The sequence below is a fragment of the Ambystoma mexicanum genome, chromosome 9, assembly GCF_040938575.1.
Source record: "Ambystoma mexicanum isolate Mex_15411 chromosome 9, UKY_AmexF1_1, whole genome shotgun sequence".
Classification (NCBI taxonomy): domain Eukaryota; kingdom Metazoa; phylum Chordata; class Amphibia; order Caudata; family Ambystomatidae; genus Ambystoma; species Ambystoma mexicanum.
The window spans coordinates 226,646,934-226,674,830 of record NC_090931.1 but is presented as its reverse complement, the minus strand read 5'-3'; the positions used below and the strand labels follow the sequence as shown (position 1 = coordinate 226,674,830).

The 27,897-nt window shown below is 47.6% G+C and overlaps 1 protein-coding gene across 1 annotated transcript in view; it reads left to right on the top strand.

The window, feature by feature from the left end:
- LOC138487894 (NXPE family member 1-like) overlaps window positions 1-27,897 on the top strand; it is a 401,227-nt gene that overhangs the window by 363,938 nt on the left and 9,392 nt on the right. The gene's annotated exons all lie outside the window — the stretch shown is intronic.

Genomic DNA, 27,897 nt, shown 5'->3' with positions numbered 1-27,897 from the left:
TTGCCGAGAAGATGGAGAGCGATGAGTAAGTGTAGCACAAACCGCCTTCTAGCACTCCTGCGTGTTAATCAGCCTTTTCTTTCTTCTTGCAGGTCGTTGAATGGCCCGGAATGGATGTGGACCAAAAACAAGTCAAATTCAGGTAAGCATGCGCCTCTTGGTTGTTTTTCAATGTTGAAGAATAAACGCTTACTAATGCTGCTTCTCTGTTCTCTTTCTTCCCAGGTTGCGGCTTCCAAGATAAGAGTGAGCATTCGCCGAGATACTGGATATTTGGGATTCTGGAGCGGGGGACAGAAGCAGGGCTCACTAGTAGGTAAGCGAATACTAACTGTGTTCTTGTTCTTGCAGGTAATCATGCCCGAAATGCAGAGGAAGATTCCAACAGACCGTGTTGAGCGTCACGCTGCGACCAGCAGAGTAACGCGAAGTGTGTTCTCCAGCTTGGGCGTGGCTTATATAGCCTGCAGGTATCCCAGGTGCCCCCAGGCCTGACCATACCTAAAATGCTTACCGCATGGCTCAGTTCTGGAAATGAGCCATGCAAGGACATCCATGTTGTGTAAATGCTATTGTGAGTTCCAGTTCTCTGATTTCCCATATAAGCCTGGTACCACGCCAGGGCTGACTCCAAGAGAGTCTTGGGGGACATGATGGGGCCCTTGAGGTCCTGATGGAAGACTGTGGTGTAGCCCAGATGGCCTGACTGCCAAGGCCAGGGGTCATGACACTGCTACCTTAAACCTAGCACTTGCAAATTGCTAGCTGCACTACCACTGTTTGTTGCATTTTATTATTTATGTATTTATTATTATTTATCTGTTACTCCTCTGCTTCGCACTTTCCACTTTCAATTCCCCCTCTCCCACACACTTGCACGTTCTCAATGACACTTGGCCTAGTAAGATCGCTGTTTTGTTCTCCCCCGTTCCTCTCCCTTGCCTTGTCACGCTCTGAAACACTTGTGTACGAGCGTGATACAAATAAAATATCGATATCAATAAAAGAGTGTCTTTGTCATAGTTGCCAGTTAGTGGGATGTTCTGAGGCAGAGTATACTAGGATATCGTCTATATAGACAAGGGCACAGACGTCAATCAGCTCTCTCAAGACATCGTTCATGAAATACTGAAAATCAGCATAGTTTGTAAATATCACTCCTTCTAGGGTCAACATGGCAAATAAGGGAGCAGTACAAATGTTACAAGCATGGTGATGTACATGCACCCTGTGGTACACCCATGGCAACATTAATGGAAGTTGATTCAGCTTCCTTAAAGAATACCCTACTTTCTCGGTTGCTAAGAAAAGAAGAAATCCAGTGGACCGCTAGAGAGGAGAAATTAGCTACTTCCCTCAACCTGTTGGACATGATGGAATAGTCCACCAGGTCCAAGGCGGCCGAAAGGTCGAGTAGCATCAGCAGGGAGGCTTCCTGTTTGTCCAAGCGTGCTAGGAGCTTAGATTTAAGTTCTAAAAGAGTTGTCTCCGTGCCGAAGCCCACTTGAAAGCCTGACTGATGGTCGTGTACAATAGAATATTTATCGAGGTGCTTGGCTATTTGTTCATAGGCTACACGATCCTGAATCTTCAGAAGAATCCTGGTGTTAGTAATGGGCCTATAGTTTTTTGCGAGATTCACATCAAGGCCTGTTTTTTTCAGGATCGGCATGACCCAGGCATCTTTCAAATCCTGAGGGACACTCCCGGTGACAGGAATGACAAAAAAGTTGATGCTTGGGCCCAGAAAGTCTTCTCTTCAGGCAGCATGGCCCTTAAATCTCCGAATGTAACTTGCACTCTGGCAAGATTTACATACACCCTGTGGGACTGTATGACATCAGCGGCTGAGCACATCCCGGAGGGTGAGGAATGGGATGGTTTCCTGGCGATTGTGAAACATGGGAAAGAGGCTATGGAGGAATGCCTCCAGTCAGGACTAGACACTGCTGATAGTGTAAGCAGGTCCATGGCATCAAGCACAGTCCTACGCAGATTTGCATGGCTGAGGAAATCTGGCTTTGCACCGGACGTGCAGTCCAGATTACTCAATATGCCCTTTGACGGCTTGAGGCTGTTCGGCAGCAAGGCGGACGAGAGCTTGGAAAAGCTGCAGACCTCTAAAGCGGCAGCTAAATCACTCAGCACCACTATAAGACAGCCTCAGCAACACTCCTACGCAGGGTCATTTTCCTGGAGGAGCTCTCCCTTTCGTTTCTACTCCTCTTTTGGAAGAGGGAGGGGACAGGCCAGTTAAAGAGGCCAACAGAGAAAACCCCCTTGTGGTGGAAGAGGGAAGGTTGCTAGATCAGCCCCATCAGCGGCTACTACCTCCTCAGCCAATGCTGCAACCACTGCAAAGCCACTATGAGGTCTTAACCCACAAGACCCTGGTGGGAGGCAGGATCACTCAGTATCTGACTGAATGGCGGGGCATTACGTCAGATGCCTGGGCGCTAGAGATAGTGACCCATGGTTACTGCCTTCCTTTTCATTAAAGACCTCAAGATCATCCACCGGGAGCCAATTCTGTCAAAATTGCAGACCCGCTCCTTGTGCAGGAAATTTCAGCCCTGCTAGAGAAAGGTGAAATAGAACATGAACCTGTAGCGAAGAGGAACAAGGGTTGGTACTCCCTGAACACACTGAACAATAGACCCTGCCAATAAATGACAATGCCAACCACGTACACATTTACAGGGGACAGTGCCTACACGCTGACTACCTTCATGATGACACCCATCCGGAACCCCACAACACCAGCTCAGGTGAGGTACAATACTGCACATGTAGCCACTAGAGGCATAGTAGAGCGCACATTCGGAGTGCTAAAGTCACAGTTCCACTCCCTTGACCACTCTGGTGGGGTGTTGCTATATGCGCCACCAGTAGTTTGTAGAATCATTGTGGCTGCATGTGTCCTGCACAATGTAGTCACACAGCGCGGTGTACCAGTGGACATGCATGTAGTACATTGGCCGCAACCACAGGCACCACCTTTCCCCAGGACTGGGCAAAGGGCAAGTGGAGAGGCTGCACACACACAGCTGGTGCAATCGTACTTCACATAAATGACTGCCCCAGTGGAGTACACACAGTGAAGCCACCTCACAGGTGCCATTCAATGATGAATTGGGGCCTATCCTCCGTGCCACTACCACTGGTTGATGTGTGGAGTGAAATCATTCTGGAGGCTCAAGAACTGTACAAATGCCTAAAATATAAGAGCAATTAAAAATATGTTGAGAATGAAAAATGCATGAACTAGGCAACAATCAAATATTAGCAACCAGCCATTCATGGCCACCAAAACAACAATACCACCAGTTCACAAAATCAAAAAACAATCTTATTAAAGACCTGTGTTACCATGGGCACTACAGGCACTAACATATCCATATAGCTGTGAACGTGATAGTAGGAGTGCAAGATTGCATATGTGGCATACATATTGGGAATATGGGGCCACCAAAACAACAATACCACCAGTTCAAAAAAAACAATCTTTTTAAAGACCTGTGTGACCATGGGCACTACAGGCACTAACATATCCATGTAGCTGTGAACGTGATAGTAGGAGTGCAAGATTGCACATGTGGCATACATATTGGGAATATGGATACATTGCCCCCATATTAAAACAACCACTGAATAAGACACAATTTGTAAGTGTCCAAAAGTGGTTTTCATACCCCAAGGGACACATTTACAGAAGAGTAAAACAATGGCCCAATCACACATGACAACAGCCTGTGACTCATGGCCAAATATGTATGGCAATGCTGAAATGAACACAGGCATATCAACTTGCACCAACAGTGCCCATGTAGTGCACACAAAAGCACACACAACAAGCAACAAAGTCCCTGACCATGTCACCTGGACAACAACTGTACTGCATGTAGACACCAAACCACACACACCAGACCACAATTATGAAATGATACTACAATATAGATGCTAAAACTCAAGCAAGGACAGTCCCGGACCCACAATGTGTGTTACACAACAATGAATATGTTCATTGGCCAACTCATCCCCTGACTTGTGTAATAAACAATCACATCAAAGCATCATGTTAATCTTTAAAACAAACGTGTACTGCAAGAGTAATGCACATGTTACCTCATCCCATGTGAGCCAGCAGCAGCTAGACTGTGCAGTCCTCCTAAATTCTGCCAGAATGTAAACCAACCAACAAGATTGCAGTGTCCTGTGTACGCATTTAGCATGAACTCCCTCCACAATTGCTGCATCCATCATTCCATGGAAAATTGATCTGTAGAGAAATACAACTTAATGTGAGGACAGGCAACACATCCATGCACCCAGACAAACAGCAACATCTGCCCCCCTCAGTGACCCGCAACAAATGCATACAATACCTCACCAGCAACCCATCACCATGTGTCCTGGCACACATGCAGCCACATCCGCCCACCTCACCCCAATGAAACAATTACCTTCCCCACAGTGACACCTTAGCCATCCATCCCCACAGTGACACCTTACCCACTCATCCCCACGTTGACACCTTACCCACACACAATACTTACACTGCCCCCTGCCCTGTATGTCATGCAGTGAAGGACCATGTCACACCTATCCAGCATGACACTGAGAGAACCCACAAAAAGAGACTATGTAGAGCAAGGAAACCCAGGAGCACCTTCGTAGTATTCTCAATACCCTGATATGCCATACCCTCATCCATTTGGCAGTGGGATAATGCAGCAAACACTGTCACGGTAACCGATGATGAAAAGCCCAATAAGAAGTGAAACAAAAATCTCACCCATTGCACAGAAGACAGGATCTTGCAGAATGCAGCACTTAACAGAGGCAGTTGTCAGACTGGAAGACAGGGCACCAAGTCAACTGGCCATAGAGATATAAGCAAACATGATAAAACAATGACAGGGGCCAAGGACAACCACACATAAAATGGATCAAGCAACAGGAAAGTGCAAGTAAACACTCCCAACCCCAAACTTAAACAAGTGTCACAGCACACAACCATCCGGGCATGCCACCCTCATGACAACTCACCAACAAAGGCCCTACATTGGTAGCCACCCCCCCCCCCCCCAATAGGATTCCACAAACCAAACCACCATCAATGTGTGTTCAAAACCTCATGCATATACACACCAGCCTAATAACACATGTAACACGCACCCACGATGCTGTACCCCTACCCACAACAAAAAGGAAAACAAAACCAAAGACACACAGTGCCAGAGTACCTGCCACAAACCACAAGACAAGTGACACCCTGAGTGCCCTTCAACTACCTTCACAGGATACCCACCTGGCTTGCATCAACTGCATCACCCCGGGAAATACATTTACAAATTATAAAGACATGCATTGCAACAATCAAAAGATAATGTCTCAGGAGGATAGCACATGGGCAACGTGCTCGCCTTGGAAGCAAGATGACGCGAAGCAACACAGGTTCAATCCCTGGGTTGCTGCACTTAGAAACCTCTGGGTATTAAGTGCATTATAAATAAACAATTAAAGTTATACTGGACATCCCTGACAACACATCACATGTAGTAAACAATACATTTAGCTTGTAACACCCAGTGTACTTGGATCACAGAGTGCAAGAGGTAGACAGGACACAGTGTGACGATTGTCTAGCAGTGGAGTGGAGCGGGAGAGAGAGAGGGACAGGAAAAAAGCATTTCAAGGAGGAGACTGTCTGCAGCGGAGATGAGGACGGACATGTCTGGTGCCACAGTGGGTGACAGCAAAGATAAGGCAACCTCGGGATGAAGATGGAGACATGAACACCTCTGGAAGTAGTATGCTAGTTTGAGAGCACGGAACAGACAGAGATGGAATCGAACCACATTTAGTGGTCCATGAAGGACAAAAGAAGGTGAAGCTGAAGTTCAGATGGGCAAAGAATGTGCACATATGAAAGGTCATTCATCAGCTCTACGTCAGAAACAACACAGACAACACCCAGCATGGCATGCAAATCAGAAAAAGACCCATGTATACCACATCCTTTCTAAGAAGGCACTCCAAACACATACCCAGACCATACAACAACAAACATACACCCCTGTGTACAACACTGCAAATGGACCGCCAGACAACATGCAGCTGTTCACTCACCCCCAACACACCACACACCCTGTTTGAGACTGTCCCAGTAGGTGTGCATGGATTCCAGGGTGCACTTGCAACTCACATGGGGAGATCAGATGAAGACAATCTGTGGGGAGTGGACAATCTCACACATGCATGGGTCCCCAATGTGGGCACACAATGTTCACTCGCTGACATTGGCAGAGGACATGAAGAAGGAATCCAAACCAATGAACTCTGGCAGTGCAGATAACCAATATAATTAAACACTGTAACACAAGTCTCTTTGCGTAACACAGAAGAAGTCAGTCATAGGAACATATGCGCTTATTTGGCCAACCCAACATGTATCAAGTGTGACAAACATGTCCTGTGCAGTCAATGAACACAAAAGGCGAGAATGATTCTCAATAGACTACGTCATGAAGCGCTACAGCGGAGGATGAAGATCCATGAGAATCGGTGTGTGTGGCACATGTTGAACAGTGGCATGTCTGCAAAGTCATGTAAGTGGAGAAGGGATTGGATTGTGAAGTGACACAGGTCAAAGAGAAGTGTGCACAGGGAGTACACATACAGGGCACTGTAGGAAACATGGTGACAGGGGGGAGTTGAAGGGTGGCAGTAAGGATACATCATCAATGTTGGTCATGCAGATGCACAGTGAATGCATGGCACCAATCAGTACGTACATTCAGACTGAATGAAACACTGCCAATGGGTAAAGTGTGTATAGTGTTGTCCATCCACTTCCAATCATGGTGTCACGTATCTAAGTGCATCCAACCAAACAATGCACATGCATCGAAGTGTAACTGCACATATGCACACATGCATGTGTACAGACCCATATCTGCCCAGGCATTCCCTTTGACACAAGGTTAACTCACCAGTATCTCAAGATTTGTAATGCATGCAAATACCACTGTGACCAATAACAGTGACACAGCATGCGAGGCAGTGCACATGCTTACCTGTTTACTGAGCTGGCATGATGTGATTCCCTCATCACCTCCACCAGGAACTTTGCCTCTAAATTTGTGAGAGGAGGGTCAGTGCCTGGCAGAGGGCATGGGGACTAGGGATGTGAAAGTGTACAGGATGTTCTCCCCCCTATGGAGTGCAGTCACTGCATGATTTTGTAGCACTGCAAAAACATGGGCCAATTCATTACAACAGCTGTATTTCACAATCATGCATACAGTACACATGCGTAAAGATTCACTCCACCCAATGCTACCTGCACATTACCTCCAGTTGACCACGATGCAACCATGCCAGTTGATGCCACTGCGCTTGGCTGTTTGTCGACAACTGCATTCATCATGCCCCTGAGAGTGCAACTGCACATTTAAAGGTCTAAAAAAAATAAATGTGTATACACAAAGGGTGAGTCCCTATTTTTTGTTTTAGGGGGATTGAGCTAACAACGGGACTAGATACTGAAAGAAAAAGTAACAAAAGCTCAATTACCCCTCTTTTTGTCCTCCTTGCAAAAGGGTCAGGGACCAAGGGATTTTTTGATAGAAATCTTTCTTATCTATCTAGGGGTCGCATATAAACATATCATTGTCCAGAGAGCATTCGAAGTACAAAACATAATATTTTTTAATAGATTGAATTACACACTTCTATAAATGGTCGGTGCTTTCCACAAGGCACCTCCAGACTTTAGAAACAAATTAGAACACATAAAGTTAAAAAGTCCAGCACAAACACACACATATTCTATTCGTGGTATCTAGGCTTAGTAAAGTGACAGTTTTTATGAAACACCTTTCCAAAAACAATTGTTTAAGTTTCTGATTCCGTTCGGGGAAACCAAGGCATTAATGCTATTACTTTTTCTTTCTAAAAAAAATAAAGAATATAATAGTCCATCATGGACTGGTGAGGGGAGGTGGGAGTGCACCCAGATGGGGTGAGGGGTAGGGTGCATGTCAACGTCCACATGAGTGGACACAAAAATAAGACAAAAAATTAATAATTCCACTCCATGGGCTTGTGGGCCTCGAGGCAACGGCGGACGAAGAGACTGGTATGTGCTGGGACCCCCATCCTGCATTTGATCTGCAGGTGGCTGCGATGTTGGAGCCCTACCACACAGTGCCACAAGACTGGTCTACAGTGGCTATGGCCAGCTGTGACACAGTCGAATGCACCAGCACAGTGAGGTTGGTGATGTCTCCATGCATTTCCTCACGGATGGCTTCAAAGTCTTTATGCGCACACATCCGTGATGCATTGAGTTGTTCAGAAAGTGTCTGCCTGAAGGCATCCATCTCCTCATGGATCAGTGTTCTTGTGGCTGAGAGTTCTTTATGGATGGCAGTTCTCATGGCCTGCATGTCATGCCTTTAGGGCCTCTCTGAGTGTCTGCTTACAGAGACTTCTGCAGACACCACAGAGCAGCCCATTGGTCCTTGATGTTTGCCTCCATGCGCAGTCTGTGGGAGCAACATGAGGACCGCATGACCTGCAGCTGTTGCTCTATCCAGGCCACTAGGAGTTCATGGACTTGGCCATTTTATCCATCCCATCTGATAACTTGTCCAAAGCATTCCCATGTCAGAGGGCAGCACGTAACATCTGCTGCTCCCACTCTGTCTCCCCAGCCTGCACATGTCCCCCATGACGGCCTGATGCATGGGACCACTCCTGTTGCTGTGGTGCCCCTGTCATTGGCTGCAGGTCTGCAACCCTTCCTTCGACATCAGCCCCAGGACCTGAAGCCAAATCATAGGAGGTTGGCCTTGCAGCCGTACCCCTGCAAATGGTGAGACAACCACTGACTGGCTTTGCAAAACCACCTGGGCCACTGCAGACTCACGTGTCCCATCTGATCCACCCATTGGGCCACTCACCTTTGCCCTCTTTGAGGGATGTAAATCAGGTCCAGCATCAAAGCCAGCTGAGTCAGAAGAGTGCAAAGAGTAAGCAGCACGACTCAGGATGGTCGAGAGCACCAGTGGGTTCTCACTGTCTGTCACACCACATCCCACTCTGGCAGTCTGACGTACCATGAACTCTCCCTCCTCTGAATCTGGTGCATCCTCACCTGCACATGTACAGAGAAAGACATATTGAGACATGTTCAAAGAGACAATAATGCACATTGCTTCAAGGTGCACTCTAACAACAAACGGCAGGACACGTACCCATCAGACATTGTGCATTCACACGCTTTGTTCAGTAAGCAAAAGATGCATGGCATTTGCTGACAAGTGCCCCCCCCACCCATCATGTCCATGCCAGCATTGGACACATTGGCATTCAACAGTGGCGTAAACGCAGAATGAGGGGCCATTCAACTATCAATTCACCACATATTGCAGGGGAAAAGTAATGCACATGTGACATTTGAATGTTCAGTGACATCACATGGCAACAGCCAGACATCCATATCCACAGACAACACCACGGTCAACACATGACACACTAATCCGGTCTGTTGCAGGGAATTGGATAAAATGAGGACCTGCAGGAAGGTGTGGAAAGGGAAAAAGCCCATGAGTAGGTACAGCAAAAGGGTGCATTATAGTCAAGGTCTGTGAAGTGCAGAGAGACGGAGAGTGGATTGGGCAATGTAAACAAGGTACACTGAGCCACAAGAAGGTGAGGGGAGTGGCCCCATGGATTGGTGCAGAGTGTGGGAGTGTAAAAGGAAGCAGCCGTCACAATGAGTTGGCTCTCTGTGTCACAGAAATTGAGTCACTGTGGATGTTGTCTGTGGACACTTATGCAACTCCACTCTGGGAAAACCACAAGGTGCGTTGACAGACAGCTGTGATATGCATTGTGACAAGTAAACCCATAGGAGCAGGTGACAAATGGAACATGTAGCTCTGCATGACATTGCGTGAAAGATAAACTTTGTCTGCATGCACCTGTCTAGCAGCACAGAGTGAAACGCAACAAGAATGTAGCACTCAACAGTTTATGTAGGTGTTCCATTGTGCACATGTACCAGGGGAGTACCATGTGGGGGATGTGTCCTGTCACACAGACATGTGCCACAAATGGCAGCCACAGGGGGCACTCTCAGTAGGATGGCCATTTGACATGAGTCTGTACTTCACAGGACATGCTGTACCCAGATCTGGCATACAAATGCAGCCAGATTTGCCAATACACAAACGATGTGGGTGTTGCATGACTGCCAAAATACAGGAGGCGCAATGACGGACACTCACCTGACCAAGGAGGATGAATGGCTCGTAGCCTCCTCATGCAGTGTCATCACTAAGGCGTTTATCTGTTCTGTGACATTCTGCCAATGCACCATACGTTGTGAGTGTGTGTGCTCCCCGCAAACAGGCACATGTCACAATGGTAATCGATCATGTAGTCAATGAGGACCTGTAGCTCTTCATCAGTGAAGTTCTTCTTCCTCTGCGGGCCAGCGTCCTGTGCCGTGTCTTGGGGTTGAACCTGTTCATGCTGTGCTTGTTGTCCCTTCCTGCCACAAGTGGCAAAGGGTGTTGGAGCTGCCCCTGTCTGGCTGGAACCACGTTGGCATCCTGCAATGTTCTCCTGGGGCTGGAGCAGATGTCTCCTCACTGTGTCGGGTCTCCCTAGGGCTGTGGCAGGTGTCTCCACACCACGTCCCTGATCCCCTAGGGCTTGGGCAGATGTTTCACCACCATGTCCCTGACCCCTTCTGCCCACTTTCCCTCTTAGGGCCTTTCCACTCATGTCACATGTGTAAGGGATAAATGGGAGGCACACTGAGTTATTGTCCTGGGCAGTATGAGTCAGGGAACAGTTTATGTGATGTAGATCGTAGATGTGTGGTCCAGCAAGACTCAATTGTACCCCAAAAGGGAATAAAAACGGTATGCAATACGAAGTGGCACCCTGAAAAAGAAAATGCATATGCGGTACCCAGAAAGCTTCTGATAACTGAAAAAGCGGTACGCGATATGCAGTGGCACCCCAAACACAAAAATCACATACGCAGTACCCAGAAATCTTCCGTTAAGTAAAAAGTGTGGTATGCGATACACAGAGGCACCCAGATATACAAAAATTGCGTTTGAGACACACCATATGCCTCAGAAACTATACAAATACATGTGCGCATACGCAGAGGCAAACACCCCGCAAAAGAAAAATGGGTACGCAATATCTGAAGGTAATGATTTCATAGCAAAATACAGATACGACTTCGTAACTCCTAGATCGTAACCTTTGCGCACAACTAGTGATGCACGCTGATTGACTTATATTAGCACATCATTGCCATGAGCTGCGCAGGCATGTTTCGTAGGTGCGCAGCATCACCATACACGTTTAGGGCCGTTACTCTGTTTTCAGTCCCTATGATGTCCTCTTCAACTCAGCTACACGCTGGCACCAACGTAATGCAACACCACGGCTGACATCACAACTGCCATCTATGCGGAGTGGGTGGCAGTCCGGCCCAGGAATATGGTCTGGAAAATGATTTGATTACCTCAAGACCCGCAGCCATACCAATGTGTTGGCAGCCCTCTCCACGGAACCCACTGTGGAGGTGCACCGTGCTGGCTGCCACCAGTTCAGCGAGATACAGCTGCGGGTACTTGAGAGGTTCTATCTGGAAATCCTCTCCCGGCTCTTTGCCTGCAAAAGTCATCTGGATGCCTGTGGTGAGTACCTATGTGGGTCAATGCTCTAGGGCGTATGTGTGGCATGCATGTTTGCAGATGCCACATCCTGTTTGTGGCTTGTGTGTGTTGTCAGCCGCAGCTGATTGCTGACTCATGCCAATGCAAGCCATTTGTGGCATCAGACATTGTATGGTGCGATTTGCATGAGGATCGCCGGATTGGGCATTCTTGGCTTGTTCTTGTTGTGCATGTGCCGTGTGTGAGCATGGAGCAAGTGCCTGAACATGACCGATGTGGGCATGTGAGTGACGTGCATGATGTCCAAGTCTATGTGTGGCACAACTGACAGTGCATCCATGCAGGCACATCTAATGATAGTGACACGTGCTTTGATGCCTATGTGTGTGGGGTTCATGCATTGATGCTTCCAGGACTGGGACGTGACATATCCTTCCACTGGATTTGTAAGATGAGTGTATGTGTGTACATGCAATAATAGTATGGTTGGCCAACTGACATGTGCAATTTGATGTCAGTCATGGCTGGCGGCACATGTTGCTTGCTTGCAGGACATGGTGTGGAATGTGGATATTGGTGACTGTGTTTGTGTGGGCAGGTGCCCTGGTGTTATCTCCATGATCATGGCTGCAGGTTGTTCTTGTGTTGGTTGCTGATTGGTGTGGTGGTGTTGCCTGTTGTAGGGGATGTGTTGGGCACTGTACAATGTGCTTTGTTCACATGTGCATGGGTCATGCCTGTGATTGAGTCTTCACACTACAATCATGCCACATTTTCAATGCAGTTTGCCAGGGCACATATATGTGTGTGTGTGCATTGTGTGTGTGTCAGTTCATGGTTGTGACATGATGTGTGATTCCTCTTGTTAATTTTGTGCATGCAAGACATCCATTGATGACCATTACTGATGTCAATGTTTTATTTTTTTCTACAGTTACTGCATCTCGTGAAGAGGGTGGAGGCATCGTTGTGGAGCGGAAAGGCAGGGACAAAGCCACCAGGCAAAAGCGTAAACCCTGGCCAGCCCTACTGGAGGCTACATCATCCGAGGCTGAGTTAGCTGGGTGAGCGCTAGTTGCATTGGGTGGAGCTGCTGGGGGTATGTCCCAGTCGGCTGTTGTGGAGGGGGACGCCTCAGTGGCTGTGGGCTAGGGTGTGGGGACGGAGTGGGCATCCATGGAGGAAGACTTTCTGGGGTCACCCAGGGAGATGGAGGTGGTGTTGGAGCAGTCAGAAGACGAAGGCCAGCGCACAGAGTTGGTGTGGACATCCAGGAGGGTGTTCAGGCTGCACCCCTGGGCCAGGGACAGGAGGATGTGCAGTACACCATGGAGGGAGCAGACCAACCTCCTGTGCCTGCCCCATCTGATGCAGCCATGACCACTGTTGTGGATGCCTCCACCCAGTCCGGGCCCGCCTTTAGGACCACAGAGATCCCCCATGAGATGTTGCATGCCTTGCTGGCTAGGATTGCAAGGCGTACGGGTGGGATTCGTGATGATGTGAGAGAGATTTGTGAGCTTCTCTCACATCATCACCAAATGATGTGCATCTCAATGTCCCAGCTGTCATGTGCGCTGCTCTCGGGTGGTCTCTGTGCGCTGGCACATTCAGCTGCCCCCTCCTCCACTGACTCCTCTCTGCCCCATTCATCCTACGGGGGGCCTTTCTTGCCACTTCCCATCATGGGCCCCTCTTCTCCTCTCCCAGTCTGGTGGTCAGCATGTCCCTACCTAAGGTGGAAGTCAAAAAAAGTACAGCGGATGTGGTTGCTGTGACAGCCCAGGCACATGCACAGGAACAGGCATCAGTGGGGCAGCTGGCACATCAGGACAGTGCTGGTACTCTACCCCCCATTGTGCAACATCCAGATGGGGTGCATGTGCAGAGTACACTTGACCAGGCAGAAGCACTATAGGAGTGTCCAAGGGCAAGCAACACAGGGCCCAACAACATCGGAGAGGCAGGCTTCACAGCAAGGTTTGGACAACTGGCAGGAGGAGCGCCGCTGGTTCAGGCAAATGGTGTGCGTCCAGAATGGATTTGAGAATGCAGTTTATGGTGGAGAGGGAGCGGGCTAGGGTGGCACAGGTTGCCAGGGCCAGGACAGAGGTGGTGGAAAGAAGGACACTGAGGCGTGTAGAGATTCTAGAGGAGGCTTGCAGGGATGCCGGGGAGGAGGAGAGGAGGACGAGGGACCCCCTGCAAGCCATCCAGGACCAGACGGTGGCCCGACTCCAAGTGGAGGATGAAGAATGTGACTCTGCCCTGGAGGACATAGGACATAATGGCACAGTATTGAGCCTGCTGCCCATGTAAATAGTTGATTGTGTGGTTTATTGTTTTGGTTCATTTTTTCCCTTGGACATTTCCCCCTTCCACATTTTTGATAATGTATATATTGTTCATTCAGTTTCTTGTTGTAAACCACACAGTTGTTGTTGTCTCTTTGTTCAAGGGTTTTTGTTTTACTTTGCTATCCATTTGTTGTGTGACTCTCACGTAGGTTAGGGCCAAACTGTGGGGAGCTGGCATACTGTGATTCTGGAAATGCATTGGAGGGACAGGGCCTACCTGTCCTTGTCCTGTAGTCCTTTTTCATTTCTGCTCTGTATTGTTTTCTGCCCAGGAGTCCATGTGGGACTCCTGGCAGTGCAGCTCTTCATGTTTTTGGTTTGGTGTACAGACCCATGGGATACCATTATGGCACCCATGGGTGGGGGTACAACCCTGTACCCCTAGTGTATGTTTTTGGGCACCTGTGGGTGGCCCACAGAGCAGGGTATGGGCTGGTGGCAGCTCCATGCTGAATTTGACAGGTGCTCTGAGTATCCTCCATTTTGGGATACCCAGGCCCTGCCATTGGAATCAGTTGATTCCTGATAGAAAACAAGATGGCCCCTGTGGCCTCTTGCTTTCTATTGCCTGTTACCTTGTTTTCCCAAAGTCTTGGGAAGCCCTGACTCTGTCCCTTCCCCCTGACTGGCTGTTGGGTGGAAGTTCCATATATGGTGTTGTTGTGAAGTCCAGTCCAGACTGGCTGGAGCCTTCACAGTGACTGTATGTTGTGGGTACACCCTGTGGGTGGGACCTGGGTGAATGGAGTGTGTGACCAATATGTACTTCTTGTTGTGGCTGTCTGGTTTCTGGCATGAGAGACAAAGACTGAGACAGCCCTGCCCGAAATTCGCCTGAAAGCAGTGTGTAGTGTTTAATGGCTGGGTACTTGTCCCAATCCACATCCCTTGTTGTGATTGTCTGAGATGGAGGAGGATGGCCTGAATGCACTGTGTGCCTGATTGGCTGACTGACTGCATGAATGCCCTTCTGTATGATTGGCTGCTGAGTGTGACCCAGCAGTGTGGATGAGAGGCAGAATAGTATATCTGGGGACCTCTCACCACTGGAAATTGTTCAGAAGCTGTGTCTACACTTGAAGAGTAACTGGAACTGCTGATCCTCGACGCCCAGCTGGAAGAAGAAGACTTGCTGTTGCATTTGCTTCGACCTGATCTGAAAGCTGCCAAATTCGTCGAAGATTGATCCGAGAGAGGACCTGGTAAGGCGCCCTCTTCCCGTGCTCTGAGGGACCATCGAGCACAGCTGACCTTCGCCAAAGCTCCCTGGAAGTCAGACCCTCGAAAGGCTTCTGACCGGAGACGGGACCGCCGAGGATATCGAAGTGAAGCACCTGGACTTTGCCGCCGTCGAAGTCCATTGCCGTTGACCAGGGTTTGCAGGTTTGTGTAACCGCTTGAGGCCCGTCGAAGTTGTGTTGCCCTAGAAGAGGGGACCGCTTGATGCCATGCCGCCGAGAACGGGAGCCGCCCGCTCCTTTGCATAAGAACATTTGAATCGAAGGACTCCCTTGTCCGCACCGACGACCACTTACTCCCGCCGGAGAAAGTCGAGGACGCTGATGCGCCGAGGAGAATCCGCCGGTGGGTTTCCCGCCACCTGAAGGCCACAAAGACTTCAAAGACTCGACGCCCTTGCTGGGCCACAGTTCTTCAGAAACTCTTTGCGGTCCTGAACAATCAATCGCCTAGGTGCCCCGCACACCTCATCCTCGCAGGACGTCACTGACGAGCACCGCCTGGATCAACGCCATGGTCTTGGCACCCTCGAACTTCTCATCGACGCCGTCGATGCCAAGTTCACCCTCTTCGACGCCTCTCGATGATCTGTGGCTCCTGCTTTTAAAGGGAGTCACTCAAGAAGGATCCATTGACGCTTCTTCGAAGAACTCTGCTCCACCGGGTACATTGGGGGGGGGGGTAGAAACATTATAGGAGAGAATAAGACTATTGAACAATATATGGACTGGACTTGTGCTGTATCTTTATTTTACAGGTTGCCCAGGTGGGGGGATCTCCACACAGAACTGTGTTTAGGTAACTGACTCAGTATTCTGCTTATTGTTTCAACCATCTTGCTTTCCCTCCTCTCTCTATTTCTGGTTTCCTTGTTATTGATATGTGTGACATTCTAGCAGTATAGTTGAAGCACTTTAATGAGATCTGATAATATTGGTGGTATCACTATAGAATTGTACATATATGCCATTGTTGATTTCTGAGTACAAAGTGCGTTATTGTGATAGTGTACATACCTTTGAATATTAATTCTATAAAGACTGCATTTTCAGTAATACAGTGTGTGGACATTCTTTTGTGGGGGCTTGGGGACTACACTGTACTTAAGAACCAGCCTGCCTCACCTCCTGAGAAGCTAGGCCTTGATTGCTCGTCCATTGCTACCGTAATAGAGAATCTTGGCTGGGGTCCTCTGTGCCTCTCCTCTACTATATAGAGAGCAGAAGTACAGACCCCCCTCCAGTCTTTACACATACCCTCAACAATTATGTATGGGGGTGGTGTGGGTGTGGCTCACAGTGCATGGACACCAACCAACACACTTCAGCTAACAGTGTGTGGTCTCATGTCATGCAGCACCTCTGCCACTGTATTGCTTATTCATCACATGTGAGTTTGGTTATATATGTGGCTGTACACATCATACGTCTGCTTGGCTCACACACTCTCACAATTTCTTTGCATCGCACCAAAACATGCCTGTTAAAATTATGTTAGCTGCAGGGGCTTAGAATGCTGTGCTTTCCGTCCTCAGTCCCTTGATTCATTGCATGTTGTTTGCTACTATGCACTGACATCACATGTGACTCTGTCCTGTGAGTGATGTCTTGGACTAGTGTCCTCCTAGGCCATTCACCTACCGCAGTTTGAGGCAATTGCAATGACACATTTGCACAATGATACATCACATTGCATCACATTACGTTACTGTGTGACATGTACATGGTGGTTTCACTGTGTAGCTGCTGCTAAATTCAACTGTCCTTTTGCTGTGCCACTGGTTGTGATGTACCAGGGAGTCCGGTGATGAGCTAAAAACCTGCATTCTGCATCAGTGCACCCAGTTGTTAGGTATAGGGGTGGGTATGGGGCCAGTGTGCTTCATGTTGGTGGCAGGCCAGTAGAATTGAGGTAAGCTGTTCCGCAATATCGTACTGTTAGGGGGGTGATGTGGCAGGGCCAGGCTGGGTTGGTGTCGGGGCGAGGTGGGCTGGTGGGTGGTGTGTAGACTGGAGGGGGCTGCCTGGGGTAGTGTCAGAAGTGAGGGGGGGCTGGTGGGTGGTGTGTGGACTGGAAGAGGGTGCCTGGGGTATTGTTGGAGGTGAGGGGGTAGGTGGTGTCAGGACTTGAGGGGGCTACTGGGGTAGTGTCGGAGGTGAGGTGGGCTGAGGGTGGTGTGTGGACTGGAGGGGGCTGCCTGGTGTTGTGGCAGAGGTGAGGGGGGCTGGTGGGTGGTGTGCGGACTGGAGGAGGCTGCTTCGGGTAGTGTCAAAGATGAGGGGGGCTGGTGGGTGGTGTCATGACTGGAGGGGGCTGCCTGGGGTAGTGGCAGAGGTGTGGAGGGCTGGTGGGTGGTGTGAGGGCTGCCCGGGGTCGTGTCGGAGGTTAGGGGGGCTTCCATGTAAAAGTTGTAATTTTGTATGTGACTCTAGTACATAATTACTAATCCCATCCATTCAGGAAGACGGATGATTCTGGTTGCAGCAACCGCAAATGGCTCGAAGTAGATAAATATGTGTGCCAATACCCATGAATTGTATTTTTGTAACATGTCTTTGAAGTCATCTTCAGAGACCTACCAGGTTGCAACAGGTTACTCTGGATTTTTTTCATAATGGGCCGAAGATATTCCAGAATTCTGTTCTTGTGAGCTCTTATTGTGCTTCTAGCAAATATCCTCCCACAGAGAGAAATTAAAATGTGAACAACAAATCTGTTATTTCACTTAATGCATGTTTTGATCGGTTATGTACTGCTGCTGATGAAGCTAAGCTGAAGTTGTCTGTTACTTATTGATGTATACTGGCATGGCAGACAGGTGCCATATTTAAGGAAAGCTTTCGGTCGGAGTGGTAGCAAACTCCCCTTAGTTGAAACTGCCTCTACTAGGAAGCTAGGGCTCATCAGGCTCTCGATGGTATGTTCCTTTCTGGAGCTGCTTATAGGTTAGGGTTTGATGTGGCCTTGTAGACCATTACCCATTGTGAGAAAGTACCAGTGTCTCTGGGCAAGCTTCCACATTTTGCAATTAAAGCCTTCCTAGTCATTAATGATATGATATGTTATTTTATTTATATCGTGCTCGTGCACAGGTGTTTCAGAGCGCGACCAGGCAAAGGGAGGGGAAACGGGGAGAACAAAAACAACGATCTTACCAGGCCCCTTGACATTGAGAACATGCAAATGCATAGGGAAGGGAAAAATGGGGAAAGTGCATGGAAGGAGGGGAAATTGGAAAGTGCTAAACATGGGAGAGAGCAAAATAAATAGTAATCAGTCAAATAGGAATAAATAAATAAAGGTGATACACAGTAGTAGTGCAGCCGGAAACTGGCAAAGTGCTAGGTAAGTCAGATAGGGTGTATCTGATAAGTGCAGGAAAAACGTGGGTGGGGGGCTGTATGGGTACAGCTACAGGCCTCAGTGCAAGGGGTGGTCTGGAGGCAGTGCAGGGGGGTGGCATGGTGAGCGGGTACCTGGGCCCAAAGGACAGAGGGTGGCCATGTGCACAGTGCCGAGAGAGAAAGCAAGTCAGCAGGGGAGAAGAGGAGCAAAGGCAGAAGCAAAGAGGAAGGTCTTGAGGTGCTTCCGGAACCGTAGATGGTTCTCCCCAAGTTTCAAGGTGGCAGGGAGGCTGTTCCACAGGGAGGCCCCAGCCAAAGATAGAGATCTACCCCAGCTCGTTTCTTTGAAAAATGACTGACCCTGAGGGAGTTAGAAGTAGAGGAGCGAAGGGCTCGAGAGCAGTGGTATTTACGTAGGGATAGTTGAAGATATTTTTGGCCCAGTCCCCAGAAAGCCTTGTGGACAATGCAGAGGGTTTTAAATGTAATCATTGCGTCCACTGGTAGCCAGTGAAGGGATTTCAGAGCTGGAGAGATACAATCCTGGGGCTTGAGGCCAAGGGCAAGTCTTGCAGTTCTGTTCTGGATTAGTTGTATAGGGCAGAGAGTGGAGGCAGGTAGATTTAGAAAGAGGATGTTACAGTAGTCCAACCTAGAGCGAATCAGACATTGGGAGACAGTGCGCTTCTGAGGGAAGGAGAGGGAAGGTAGAGTACCTCTAAGGAGGTGCAGTAAGAAGTTTTACTTTTTAGAGACGTCAGAGATGTGTGCAGAGAAGGAAAGTGTGGAGTCAAAGATGACCTTGAGGTTCTTAGCCTCGCAGGTAGGAGCAGGAGGAGGGCGAAGGGAGGCTGGCCAGAGAGTGAGGGGAAAGGATGGTGAAGGAGTACCAATGAGGAGGGTCTCAGTCTTGGTGGCATTTAAGCAAAGATCATTGGTGGCATGTTAGGCAGAATTCTCTTAGAAAGGCTAATATCCCAAACCTAGAGAGCCCCCCAGCAGCTTTGCTGGATTTTTGGGGTTTGTTTTTTTCTACTGCTAAGAGTGAGACTCTTTTGTTCCCACTCTTAGGCATGATTTGAGGTTTATCTTTGACTTGGTATGTGCTTATGGGTTATGGGGTCTTTTACTCCATAGGGTATCATCTGTTTTGGTATATGTGTTACACAGCACCCTCAGTGCAGTAACACAGGGGTGTCGTAGTGACCCCCAAACATAGACTCCATACCCTGGGACTGACTACTGTCTCCCAGGGCATGTAAAGTCACCATTGGCTTTATTAGTCCAAAATTGTGAACAGAACCAGTACAAACCATCATATTGTGCAAGTACTGGAAGGGGTTAATTAGATTGCCCCTGTGTCTGTTTCCAAGGGGGCAATGTCCAGTCCCCCCTTGTCGTGTTTCTGGCTGGTGGCAGTGGTTACCACGCGAAATATTCCACCAGAATATTTCCTATGGGATTTTCCCATTCGTTTTAAACGCACCACTTTTTTTTTGGTGTATTGTAAAGATACTGCTGGTTTATTTAATTAATATAAAATCGCCGGTTGGGTCTTTTCACCAGAACTCTTTTACAAAATGGCGTATGTGTCCGTCTCTGTAACTCCAACCAAGGTCGGGCCCTTTGTTCCACTTTTTGGCGGGCTTCTCCACAGAAGCCCTCCAACTGGTGCCACTCTGTCTGGGATTCACAGGATGTGTGGGTGGGGGAATTGGCACCCTGGACTGTGTTGCCTTAGCAACCCAAGTCGCATTCTGTTCTGATTGGCCCAGTGGGGAGCCGCCCGGCTCACCACTTAGCATGTATGAGTGACAGCTAGGCTGTTGAATGGCTGTTTTTCTGCATAAAAGCAGGGCTTTTGGGACTGGAACTTCAGAAGTCGCCTGGACCTGAGAAATCCAAAGAGGGGAGAAGCTGAGCCATCTGCAACGACGACACCACCGGTGGAGCCCTGCTGCAACAACCTCACCACTTCCCCGACGACAAGAGAAGATCTTCTGTTGCAAGAGTCTTCTCCCTCTGGGCTGTTGGGAACAACCAGTTCGACATTCGCCTTCCAGGACGTCTCTAGGTTGAATCGCCAGTGCCAAGCACCCGGCAGCCGGCTAGCCAAGCTTCAGTCCACTGGGACCGTGAATAAAAGGGACGCACCTTTTAACCGATCGAGCAACTCAGCAGCTGGTCTCATCCATGGGCAGTGCAACAACTCCAAGTTTCCTCCTCGACAAGATCTTCTCCTATTCTGGTCGAAACCACAAACTGCACCCGCTGCCAGGAACAACTGCCACCGCTGGAGCTTCCTCACTTTTAAAGGTACTGTGTTCCACTTGGCCTCCTTTTCCACAATTGCTAAAGGTGACACTTAAATCCTTGGCTTTCCAACTGGGTTGGCTCCCAGACCTTCTAACTTTACCTTTTGCATCAAACCAACCTCTTTTGAACATTTTTAGCAAAGGCGTGAATGCATTTTTAAACTGTGTGATCTTGGGCACATTTCGCCTTGCTCCACTTAAAGTGGCCCTGGCCTATGAACTTTGGCTCTACAGTAGACCCAGCCTTCACTAGCTTGCTGAGGTCTTAGAAAAGAGTTTGGGACCTGTTTTATTTTCATGACCTGTCTTTTTCTCTCCCTCTAACTTAATTATTGGAGTGCCATCTGAGTTAAGTGCTCGCATCTGTTTTACAAATAGTGGTGTTTTGACCTAGACTTGTCTAATAATTATTAAGGGAGGTGTGTATACTTTTTATGATTGTGTTTGAACTTGCTTTGATCTATAGTGCTTAGTGTATTTCCTAAAGTGTGTTTTAAATAAATAATTATATACTTTTGATACCAAGCTCTGGTCTGTGTTTGTTTGCTCCACTGTGTTTCTGGTCCTATTTTGTATCCTCTGTATACTGCCCTACTCACCTTGAGAGAAGTCTGACTGCTGAGCCACAGCTACCAGGTAAATCTGGGTGGTGCAGACTGCTACCAATTGGGTTTACTGCTTACTCCTGTAGTCTTAATCTTTTTGCAGTGTTACCCAAGGGAACTGCACAGGATTCTGCCTAACATGGCACACCAATTTTGAATGGCGGATAGGCAGTCAAAGATGAGGGAAGGAGAGGAGGTGGCTGAAGGAAGCCAGAAAATAAGTTGGGTGTCATCAGCATAGCACTGGAAATTTGAGCAGAAAAAGCAAATGCAGTAGGTGAGAGTTGCCAGGTATTGGTTGAAAAGCCAAGGCGAGAGCTTAGACCCCTGGGGAACACCAGAGGTAGAGATTGAGATAAAAGATAAGAAAGACCCAAGTTGTACCTGTGAGGGCCGATCAGAGAGGAAAGAGGTCAGCCAGGCCAGAGCCTGATCAGTGATACCCAGGTTGTCACAGAGACGATTGAGCAGGGTGGTATGGTTGACCGTGTCAAAAGCAGAGGAGAGATCAAGTAGGATAAGGACAGAGGGAATGTTAGAGGCAAGGCTGGAGAGCAGGTCTTCACAGATGTTCAGGAGAGAGGTTTCTGTGCTTCTGGCAGCTCCGAAGCCAGATTGGTGGTCATGGAAGGAGCCAACAGAATCAGAATGAAGTTTAAGCTGAGAGATGGCAAGCTTTTCCAGGAGTTTACCCAAAAAGGGAGTAATGGAGATTGGGCAATAGCTGGACAAGAAGGATCAGCAGTGGGTTTCCTGAGGAGAGGATGCACAAGGGAGTGCTTCAGAGAAGAGGGGAAAGATCCAGAAGCAAAGAAGAGGTTGCAGAAATCGGCAAGGGCCGGGCGAGGGTATCGATGTGGTCCTTAATGGTTTTAGAGGAACAGGGATGGACCTGTTTTGATGAGGCTTTCATAGATCGGACTTGTCTAGCGACCTGATCAGGGGAGAAAAGAGGAAAGGAGGAGAAAGAGGGACGGGGGTAACTCAATTTGGGTCAGCAAGAAGAGAGGGCGAGGGGAGAGGAAGGGGAGTAGGGGAGAGTCTGCATAAGATTTCCTGGGATTTAGAGCTAAAGTGAGAGGCAAGGGCATTGCAAAGAGCCTGGGAAGCTAGAGTAGGGGTGGAGACTGCAGAAGGGTTGGGCAGCTCCTTGCAGATTCTAAAGAGTTCGGCCGAGTTGTTAGATGCTGCAGAGACATGGGCTTGAATGTAGGCTCACTTCTTGGTGCGTACAGAGAGTATATATTGGCTTTGGAGCAGGCGGCAAGCCAGTTTGTCAGAGGATGAGCAAGAAGCCCTCCATTTCCTCACGGCCCCCCTACACTTACGTTTAAGTGTAGGTAGGTCAGAGTTATACCAAGAATTGCACTTGGCTTTGGGCTTCAAATGGATCCTCATGACAGGGGCAAGAGCATCAAGAGTAGCAGAAATAGAGGAGTAGAGCAGAAACAGGGCTGTGTCAGGGTGTGAATCAGCCTGGGGTGGAGGAGGGAGAAGGTGGCAGCAAAAGCCTCAAATGACAGATGCTTCATGGGCCGGGTGTCCGAGAAGGTGGGTGGCAATCTTGGGGTAGGCATGGCTTGAGGGGAAGAGATGGAAAGATGAGAGGAGAGAAGGCAGTGATCACTGCAGGAGAGAGGAGTGGTGAGGGGAGTAGACAGGGGAGGCCAGAGGAGATCAAGACATCAAGTGTGTGACCAGTAGAGTGTGTCGGGCCGGAGGGGAGGATAGAGAGGGAGAGTGAGTCGCAGAGGTCACGAAAGAGCGCAGATGAGGAACAGGGAGAATCCAGATGGATATTGAGGTCACCAAGGAGGAGGAGTTGCGTGGTAGAGGCAAGGAGGGAGGATGAAAGGTCTGCCCACTCAGAGAGAAAAGAGGTGATTTGACCAAGGGGCAGGTAGAGAATGGCAACAGTAAGACAGTGGCTAGGAGAGAGAGAGAGCCTACAGACAAGGCATTCAAAAGCAGAGTAAGTCTGAGCGTGGACGATAGAGGCAGGAATCCACTCAGGGATGATCAGGGCTACACCCCCTCCGGGCCGTGTGGATCTGGAGGCAGAGAGGATCTTGTAGCCATCAGGGAGGAGAGTGTCAAAGCTTGTGACAGAGCTGGCCGTGAATCATGTCTCGGTAAGACGGAGGACGTCAAGATCAAGTTCTTCTAGTAGGTGGCAGATGTCAGAGGAGTGTTTGACATCAGAGCGAGAGTTGAGGGTGGCAAGATGAAGAAGGTTGCCAGCCTTACTTAAAGGCCTTCCGGGGAGGGGTACAAATCAGAGGTACGCCCTGCACAGGTGAGGAGGGAGCTTGAGATGGGGCAGAGGAGGAAGGAGAAAAGGGCAAGGTAGCCAAGGGAGGAGAGTAGGGGACAGCTGGAGATGCGAGAAAGTTGTTGAGGTGAGGGAACCGCCTATCAAAGAGAAGGAGATTGGCCCGAGGGCCTTGCACCATGACAGTGCCATTTAGGTAGACATTAATGATGACTCTGGAGGAGTCAAAGGAATCCATGAGGACTTCCCAGCGGGTGCCACCATTAATGGGAGAGGAAGAGACAGTACAGAGCACAGATATCATATGGGGGTCCAGAGATCTGGGGAGAGAATGAAAAAGAGGACGTCAGTGAGGGTTTGTCTGGCAGAAGCGCTGGAATAGGTATCGGCAATGGGGAGACCAGGGTTGGAGGCCAAGATATCCTTTTTTAATTTCTTCTTACCAGACTTAGTGAGAAGGGAGGGGTAGTTGATAGTGAAGCAGTTTGAGTGGATAGGAGAAATAGATAGCGCCATGGGCAGGTAAAGAGAGGAGGCAGTGGGAGGAATATGCAAGTGCAGCGGTAAGGGGCAGTCACTGAGCAAGCAAGTTACAAGTGAGGGCCAAAGTAATAATGGAAACACACCCAAATAAGAATGAACTAAAACACACCCAAAGTTGCTTAAAAAAACACACCAAAATTTGCTTACAAAAACACACCCAAAATGTGCTTACAACCCCCCCCAAATTTGATTTCCTCTAACACACCCAAATTTGCTTACAAAAACACAACCAAATTTGATTTCCTAAAACACACGCAAATTTGCTTACAAAAACACACCCAAATTTGATTTCCTAAAACACAATCAGTGTGTTTGTTTCCAATGGTCGTCTCCTTTTTCGAGTGCTGATAAGATGGGCACTTTCTTCTTTCTCCATTTATGAAATAACGTGTTCCCATTTTCTCTTTTAGTAGCTTGCGGTTGGAATTATGAGCTCACCCCTTTCAAGTAGTCTTTCACTTTCAAAGAGTGTGTTACAATTCCGGAAACGGATCTATGAACATTTCTCGAATTTGGTTTGCCGATTGACATTTTGCCTAATTATTTTCCCCGATTTTACTACTTTTTTACTGCAAAAATATCGGCAGAGATTCCCACACCCCCTTCCACTCCACCTTTCTATATACCTTACCCAATCTTACCATCTGTACGTTTGCAGTTAAAGACGTGGTAAAGAATTTGGCAAAAAATGTAATTCGGGAAAAGTGGGTAATAGCCCGAAAACTATTGATGTATGTTTTAGAATGCAGGTTGCCCTATGTAGGATATATGTGGCTGCAGTATACTGGCAGTGTAATGTCTAACTGAGTTGAAATTCTTCATTGCATAGTTTTAAATCCATAGCGAGCAGAGCACTTGCACTTCACTGTAATTTATAATCAGTTTAATATTCCATTTGTTAAAATTCAGATTTGCAGCATAGGGCACAATCATCTCTGGGGATCAGTTCCAGACACAAGAATGTTGTCTTTTTTTCTGGATCCAAAACAGTAGCCTTTGTTCCATGATAAACCAGCTGATACGAGGCAAATCATTAGTCAAAACCCCCTTTATGAATGTCACCCAGAGAACGAGTAGGGCCTTGACATGGATGATGCATTATTTTTCTAAAACAACATATTTTTTAGTATAGGTGCAATGGTCTTATATTGAAGACCTTTCAACATGACATTAATAGCTGTTTCATACATTCATTTAAATTAATACAAGCATTAATCCAATCTATATATATATATATATATGTATTAAAATATATAAAAGTGAAAATGTGTGGGTTTGTGGCTTCATGTATGTTCCGTATACAATTCTACACTGTTTCACCAATCTGCACCAAATTTTGCACAGTCGCCTGTTACGACCCTCCGGACCTTACTGGTTACATGACTTCTGGAAACCCCACCCCTTTCTACGGATTTCAGCAAAAGTGCACATTTGGTTGTGGGTTTGTGACTTCACGTATGTTCCCTATACAATTCCACACCGTTTCACCAATGTGCACCAAATTTTGCACAGTCACCTGTTAGTACCCTCTGGACATTTCTAGCTGCATGACATCTGGACACCCCACCCCTTTCCCCAGATTTCAGCAAAAGTGAAAATGTGTGTTTGTGCCTTCACGCATGTTCCCTATACAATTCCACACCGGTTCACCAATCTGCTCCAAATGTTGCACAGTCACCTGTTAGGACCCTCTGGACATTACTGGCTGCATGACATTTGGACATACCACCTCTGTCCCTGAATTTCAGAAAAAGTCTCTGGGGTTGTGGGTTTGTGGCTTTGTGTATGTTCCCTATACAATTCAACACTGTTTCACCAATCTGCACCAAATTCTGCACAGTCACCTCTTAGGAACCTCCAGACATTACTGGCTACATGACATTTGGACACCCCACCCTTTTCCACGGATTTTAGCAAAAGTCAAAATGTGTGGGTTTGTGGCTTGACAAAGCGTTGTTCCTTATACAATTCCTTACTGTTTCACCAATCTACACCAAATTTCACATTTACCTGTACCATGAGGGAATGAAAGTCTGGGTAACGCTTGCATATGAGCTAGTTTTACAATAAAAGAAAAAGAAACCGGAATAAAGCAACAATGGGCACAACTAAGCCTCTTACTACATCCCAGCATTCCAATACACACATTCACAGTAACATATGAAGTGTGCCTATTCTTCGAATCGCTTGTGTCCATTATATACATTCCGATTTTGATACCAAATCCATATAATCGATGTCTTAGTGCAAAGAGTCTTTTCTATATGTTTTTTAAATATAAATCTCAATATCAATTGCCATGGTGACATAATGTTCCATTAGATGTTCATCTTATATATTTTTAAAATGATCACACTCTGTCAACAGGTGACTGGTACTTTCCGAGGCTGTATTTCCACAGAAATGGGATGATACATTCATTTTTGCAACACAAAATAGTGTTCATTAAACTAAATACACCCAAAATGAGGATCATTTTTTTATGATGTGTAGCTCGCTTGCCTCTCATTTTTGAGCAAGTAATCAGCTGACGCTGGTCATGGTGGGCCGATGATTGAAGCAATGGAACACCCATAGAGTAAGTGAGAAGTATTTTTGCCATACTTATGCGACCTCTGGCTCTCAACATCCAGACTACCTTGAAGATAAGAGCTGTTTTTTTTATTTACTAAAGGTGATAAGATGCAGAAAAATGCAAAAATATGTGCAGCGGAAGAGCCTTTTCATGTATGATTGGACAATATTCAGAGACATTATGATATTTCTTGCACGTTGTTGTCAGCAAATATATGATGCGTATGATGAGAGGAGATGTAAGATAGTATTTATGTTCTCCCTGGTTGATGAGGGGATCCCGTACTCAATGTGAAAGTCTCTCTGTCCATCTTTGTTGAATCACTCGTATAAGGGGGGCCTACCAAGATACAGCCACAGTGACAATTGGGTACCAAGAAATAGCTGGCACTTAGCTCTCATTTGAAGCCCTTTCTTGAATATTAAGTATCTTTTGGTCTACTAAGTTACTGTTCTCTAGTTTCCTGCCACCTTTTTTCCTTTAATCTCCTCTTGGTCCTTCTTCACTTTCTGCTACAATGTGGTTGCAGATGGACTTTGACGTGCACAAGGTTCACGTTGTGCATTTGTGATAGGTTGTGTTGCATTCAGGTTTTATAGCCCTTGCGCTAATTTGAATTCTTTCTCAGTAGATCAATTTAGTTGACCTGTTTGAAAGGCTAATCACGTGTTTTATTTCAATGTAATCATACAGGCAAGTCCTGATGAAGCATGGGTAATAATGTTGCCTCTGAATAATAATATCATTGACGTACTATTACCATCACCACCTGCACCACATGTATATGATCATTCTCCCGCAAACACCACCAGCGAGGTCAAATCTGGAGGTTTCTGTTTTTCTGTTTAGTTATGTGGGCCTTGGTCCAAAGTGCTGTGACCAGTTCTGAAGATCATATCTAGATTATTGTGTACAGCTCTGGGAGCTTTATCT